At 68.9% G+C, this 6,000-nt stretch overlaps 6 non-coding genes across 6 annotated transcripts; 2 read left to right on the top strand and 4 right to left on the bottom strand.

Moving 5' to 3' along the window:
- Positions 1 to 271: 271 nt before the first annotated feature.
- TRNAG-GCC lies at positions 272 to 342 on the bottom strand. Its single transcript has one exon. It is a non-coding gene; the product is annotated as a tRNA-Gly (tRNA).
- Positions 343 to 2,275: 1,933 nt separating this feature from the next.
- On the bottom strand, positions 2,276 to 2,347 carry TRNAE-CUC. Its single transcript has one exon. It is a non-coding gene; the product is annotated as a tRNA-Glu (tRNA).
- Positions 2,348 to 2,633: 286 nt separating this feature from the next.
- Positions 2,634 to 2,705, bottom strand: TRNAG-UCC. Its single transcript has one exon. It is a non-coding gene; the product is annotated as a tRNA-Gly (tRNA).
- A 618-nt stretch (positions 2,706 to 3,323) lies between these two features.
- Positions 3,324 to 3,395, bottom strand: TRNAD-GUC. The gene has a single exon. It is a non-coding gene; the product is annotated as a tRNA-Asp (tRNA).
- Positions 3,396 to 3,943: 548 nt separating this feature from the next.
- TRNAL-CAG lies at positions 3,944 to 4,026 on the top strand. Its single transcript has one exon. It is a non-coding gene; the product is annotated as a tRNA-Leu (tRNA).
- A 1,675-nt stretch (positions 4,027 to 5,701) lies between these two features.
- Positions 5,702 to 5,772, top strand: TRNAG-GCC. The gene has a single exon. It is a non-coding gene; the product is annotated as a tRNA-Gly (tRNA).
- Positions 5,773 to 6,000: the final 228 nt, after the last annotated feature.

The following is a 6,000-nucleotide window of genomic DNA, read 5'->3' as shown; positions in this document are numbered from 1 at the left end:
GCTAGACTTTTGTGTCGTGCGCCGCTGACGGTGACCTGCCAGGAGATGGCTGCTTGCTAGTGAGCGCTGGCTGAAGATCCAGGGGGAGGTGCCGGGTGGAGGGGTGGCCGAGCCGGAGAAGTGCTGGACGGGGCCCCTGTTGGGTCTGTAGGGCGAGAGAGGCGCGGGGAATGGGGGGCTGGCGGGAGCGGAGCGGGTGGTGTGGGGAAGGATCTAGGAGCGATGGCTTGACGCAGCGGAGCCGGCGCAGAACCAAAAGGGGACGGTGTGCTGCATGGGCCGGGAATCGAACCCGGGCCTCCCGCGTGGCAGGCGAGAATTCTACCACTGAACCACCCATGCGCCGCTGCCCGGGCTCGCCACGTTTGGCCCCAGCGCCCGCTCGCCACCAGCCGCCCGACACCAGTCGCTGCCTGCAGCGGGCATCCGGCACTCCCGGAGCGCGCCAGGCGGCGCGTGCCGGCGGCCAGCGAGCGGGTGGGCGACCCGGGCGAGAGGCGCCAGACACGTCGAGGCGCGGCGAAAGACAGGTGGGTCGACAGCGCCTTTGGTCTTGCTTGCGCCAGAGCCCTTCCTTCCCGGTTGTAAGCCCCGCCCCTCCCGTCTTCCTGCACCGCCCCGCCCCCGCCCCCCACCCCCCGCCCCCCCACCATCTCCACGCTCCCACCCGCTACGGCCAGCTTCTCGGATATGCCTTGCTCTGACAACGCACATCCACCCCACCTCCTGACCACCCTCCCCATCCTCAGAAACGACCCGTCTCCCGCTCTTTCCCGTCTGGGCTCCACCACGGCCCATGGCACCTGCGCCTGCCACGGCGACCCATCGTCCTGAAGCCTCCGCACAGCCGCTGCCTGGCCCGCCAGCTGTATTCCCGTCCACTCCGAGCAAGCTGGGCTACCCTGTATAGTCCCTCCGCGGCCTCCCGAGCGCACTCTTGTCGCCTCTTCTCGCTTTCATCCCCTCTGCCCTGTTCCGCGTGGAATGCGATCCACTGCCCAAAGCGATTCCTCCGGAACGGTCACCCGAGACCCACATCCACAACTGACCGCCAACGGGCGCTGATGGAAAGTTTCTGGTTTCCCAGTGGGCTGAGGGCGTGTGTGTGGGATGGGTGGGTGGATCGTCTAAACAGGTGCACGCATTTGTGGAAACCGAGCGATCGTGAAAGCGGGGAGATGTGTGCGCCTCACTGCATGTCAACCCGACCTGTGAAGAAAACCTTCCCCGCGCCCATGCGCAAGAGAGTCGAAGGGATGCGCGGGAATGAGGAAGTTTGGGCGGCAGGGGGGCTGGTGTCTGAGACTGCCTTTGCAAAGCATCGATAGCGTGGGTGGGATGCAGGGGCGTCAGGAGGGAAGGAGACCGGGGCGGATCCGTGGAAAGGCAGGAATGGGACATGTTGGAGGTCAGGAGTAGGCGGTGGATGCCTTTCTTTCTCCAGTTTGAGAGGTGTTGGAGGGCATCTCCTCCCGCCCTCCCACCCGCACCCCAGCCCCTCAGCGGCGGTTGGCTGAACCCCTTTCCCCACCGCCTCGCCTATCTCCGACCTCCTGCCTCCCACCGCGGCCACCCCGTGTAGCCGCTGGGACGTCTCAAGGCTGATTTTCGCATCGACGTCTCCCGGCCACCGTGGCCCGGGTCTCAGCGCCCACAGGCTTCCATCAGGGCGCAAGAGCCAGAGCCGTGGCTGGCATGAGGGGCGCGTGCGATGTGAGGGACCACGGGGCCTGGCAGGTGGGCGGGGCTGTGGGTGCAGAGGCCCTCACCCGACCCCATCCCTCATCCCCCATCCCCCATCGCCCACCGCCCACCGCCCACCGCCCACCGCCCACCGCCACACCCACCGGCACCCTCGCCAACACTCCTACCCCTACCCCCGAACGGAGGAAGGAAGAGTTGACGCCCCGGCGGCGGGACTCGGCCCTTTGGAAGCCGCCACGTGGCGGCACAGCGCAAAGCACGTGCGCTGGCCCGAGCCAGGGGGTCGGGGTGTGCCGACGGCCGACCGGACGCGTAAGGCTGCCCTGGCCACTCGGGTTTTGGGCTCTCAGGAGAGGGGGGTGAGCGAGACCAGCGTGGGGTCCTGGTGGTGGGAGAAGCCGCAGGCCTCAAGTGGGCAAAGGGAGGCGAAAATGATTGGGTCGTGGCCGGCGGTTGGAGCCTGCGCGGCCAAGGAGGGAGCGAGCGGGCGAGTGGGCCTCGTCTAAAAGGCAGGCCAGCGCGGACGTGGGCGGGCTGGGGCGGCTTGTGGGCAGCGAGGAAGAAGAAAGGCTTCCCTGACCGGGAATCGAACCCGGGCCGCGGCGGTGAGAGCGCCGAATCCTAACCACTAGACCACCAGGGAGCGTCGCAGCTCGCGCCCAGCCGACGCCTCCTGCGCAGAGCTCAGCGCCTCCAGCCCGAGCTCAGGGCGCTACCTTGGCACCAGGCCCCCGCTTCGCCCAGCCTCCGCCCTGCAAACGCTCGCCGCTCACCGCCTCCCGCAACGCGAGCGCCCTAGCTTGCTGCCTGCTTGCAGCACCCTCAAAACACTGCGCGCCTCTTTCCCACCCGTCCACCCAGCCTCGGGCCAAGCTCCCGCCCCGAACCCTGGCAGGCTGGTCGGGGCCGCCGGCAAAATGTCAGTCCGCTGCGTTGGCCGGGAATCGAACCCGGGTCAACTGCTTGGAAGGCAGCTATGCTCACCACTATACCACCAACGCCGCACGGCCCGGCCAGGCCCGGGACGCCGGCCCGGGACTCGCACGAGCGCTCTGCCGCCGCCGCCAGGCTCAACCCTTCCCCGACGTCCCGCCCGCAAGCGACCCTACGCTGCCACAGCGCCGACGACCGGCCGTCCCACGCCTCACTCGCGCTGTCCGAGCCCAGCGCCGCCTGTCGGGGCGCTCTCGCTGCCTTGCTGCTCGGTGCTCGGTGCTCGGTGCTCGGTGCTCCGTGCTCCGTGCTCCGAGCCCCGGCCCCGTCGGCTCCTCCTCGTTGCCGCCCGCCCCCTGGGCACCACCAGGTCGCGAGCGCTGCTCCCTGCTCGGCCGGGCCGTAGCACGCGCCGAGCGGCTGCCGAATGGGGCGAGGCGGCGCGACTTCTCCCCGGCTGCCCGTGCAGGCAGGTGTGCGCCGCAGGGAGTCGATCGATCGGCGACCCTGGGCCGGCTGCCGGAAGACACCCCCTGAGGGCCATTTGACCGACGGTGGGCGCGTTGACCGACGGTGGGCGGGCCGGGCACGAGCTGGCGCCCTGCGGCCGCAGCCCAGGAGCAGGAGCAGGGCGGGAAAGCGCGCGGGCCGGCGGCCAGGAGGCGGGGACCAAAAAGGGCGACAGCCTCCCCGTCGGGGAATCGAACCCCGGTCTCCCGCGTGACAGGCGGGGATACTCACCACTATACTAACGAGGACGGCAATGGCCCCTTTGGGCCCACGACGCTTGCCGGCTGCCCGCCCGACCCTTTCCCTCGCCGCCGCCGCCGACCCACGCCCAGACACGCCCACCAACCAGCCTCCCACCGGGACCCGGACATCGCCACGACCCCCACCCCCCACCACCACCACCCAGGCGGCTCCGGACCGTGACCCCGACCCGCTCCCGGCTCCCGTGGCGATGAACCTCCGTGCGCCGCGCTGCCTGCTGCCTCCAATGCGGGCTACACTCCGGGAGGGACGGGCCCGAGCGGCAAGGAGGCGTGCCCACTCCCGCCCACAGACATGCGGTTGGAGGCTGGCGGCAAGCGGCTGAGCCGGCGCGGCCGGGCTGGGTCGCGGGTGGGGGCGAGACGGCGTCGGCGGCGGAGACAGCGGGTTTTGCCGCCGTGGCTCCCCCTCGGCCCGCGCGCGGCCGCTCCACCAGGCACCGCGACGGCCACTTAGGAGGCACGGCGAACGCCCAAGGCCACGAGTGTTGGCGCCTGATCCCAGCCAGCCGAGCGGCGACGCGCCGGGTCTCGCCGTCAGGATGGCCGAGCGGTCTAAGGCGCTGCGTTCAGGTCGCAGTCTCCCCTGGAGGCGTGGGTTCGAATCCCACTCCTGACAAGTCAGCCTTTTGGCCCGCGCAACAAACCCACTCTTCCCCAGCCGTCACCACAACCATCGCAGCCCTTCAGTACCTTCCTGGCGACGAAGGAAGCTCCTGACTGCCTTCGCTGGCGCTTGACTACCCTTCCAGTCCCGTCCTGGAGGGCGAGCCTCCAGACCCTCGCCGCTCGCTTCTCAGACCCACCCACCCTTCCCTCACACCCGCCGGCGAAGCACAAACAGCCCAGCGCAACGCTGCTGTGTCCTGAACACCCTGGCCACTCTCTTTCCGGCCGGTTGCACTCCCCGCCACTTGACACACCCCTGCCACCTGCCAAGGGAACTAGACACATTAGGACTTCAAAGCACTCGATCCCTCCCTCCCTCCCTCTCTCCCTCACTCCATCCATCCCTTAGACCCTTCCCGTTTTCCTGTCTTTCTTTCATTTTCACCCACTTGTCTTTGTCTTCTGTCTTACTTTGTCTTTCTCCTTCTTTCTTTTCTATGTCCCTCCCTCCCTCCTTCCTTCTCTTCCTCCCTTCCTCAATTTCTTCCTTTCTTTCTCCGTTTCCTTGTGGTTCTGTCTTTCTCTCCCTGTCGTTCTGCCTGCCTGCCTGCTTTGTCCTCTCTTTCTCTTTCCTGCTTTCCTTCTCGGACCTGCCCTGCTCTCCCCGATTCACCCTCCAAGCCCCACCCGGTGAACAGCAAGTGCTCTCAGTGCCCATCCCTGCTGCACCCTTTGCCTACGTCCTGTCCATGCCAATACCGCCGTCACCTGCCTTCCCCGCCCACCCTAACGTCCCTTCGGACCCCCACCGTCTCCTACGATTGCCCGTGCCGCTCTCTCGTCCCGTTTGTGAGTCTCCTTCCCACTAACAGCACTGTGCCCGCTGGCTTGCCCCGCAGTCCCCGCGCGTTCTCACCTTGGGTTCTTTGCCTCCCAACAGCCGCCGGCCGGTGCTGGTTCAGCCCCGCCCACGGCGAGACAGAATAGGAAAAGCCAGAGCTGGCACAGGGCCTGCCTGGCACGGGAGCCGGTCCCCCCAGGAAAGACGGCTCCGTTGACTTGTGGGCAGAACCCTTAGATCCCCGACACCCGCCCACCAACGTCGGCCCCCACCCAACCCGAGCCAACAGCACCAGCGCGCTGCCGTGCCGCGACAGCCCGTTGTGCCCGTGCCGGCCCCCACCCTGCCAAGCTGCTCCTCACCTGGCAGCCCGGGGCCCCTGGCGAGTGCCGTCGGCCAGAAGGTGGAAGTGAGCCTCACGCGGATTGGTCGTCATACCGGACGTCCCTCGGCTGGCGGGCGGGAGTCCGAGGCGCGGCACCCGTCCGCCTTCTCCGGGGAAGGGGGCTACGGGAGGGGGACGCTGCACCGGGCCCTTCGGCTCACGGCGCTCCGGGCGCCCGCCTGGCCTGGTCCGGCCGCTGCCTTCCTCCGCGGGACCCCAGCGTTCTCGCGGCCCCGGGCCTCAGGGAGAGCGCAGGCCCGTGCGAGACTGCCTGTCTCTCGCCGCGCCTCGACGTGTCTGGCGCCTCTCGCCCGGGTCGCCCACCCGCTCCCTGGCCGCCGGCACGCGCCGCCTGGCGCGCTCCGGGAGTGCCGGATGCCCGCTGCAGGCAGCGACTGGTGTCGGGCGGCTGGTGGCGAGCGGGCGCTGGGGCCAAGCGTGGCGAGCCCGGGCAGCGGCGCATGGGTGGTTCAGTGGTAGAATTCTCGCCTGCCACGCGGGAGGCCCGGGTTCGATTCCCGGCCCATGCAGCACACCGTCCCCTTTTGGTTCTGCGCCGGCTCCGCTGCGTCAAGCCATCGCTCCTAGATCCTTCCCCACACCACCCGCTCCGCTCCCGCCAGCCCCCCAATACCCCCGCCCCACACGCCCAACAGACCCAACAGGGGCCCCGTCCAGCACTTCTCCGGCTCGGCCACCCCTCCACCCGGCACCTCCCCCTGGATCTTCAGCCAGCGCTCACTAGCAAGCAGCCATCT

The sequence above is a fragment of the Choloepus didactylus genome, chromosome 2, assembly GCF_015220235.1.
Source record: "Choloepus didactylus isolate mChoDid1 chromosome 2, mChoDid1.pri, whole genome shotgun sequence".
NCBI lineage: Eukaryota > Metazoa > Chordata > Mammalia > Pilosa > Megalonychidae > Choloepus > Choloepus didactylus.
The sequence above is the reverse complement of the archived record's forward strand: the minus strand, read 5'-3'. Positions and strand labels throughout refer to the sequence as shown.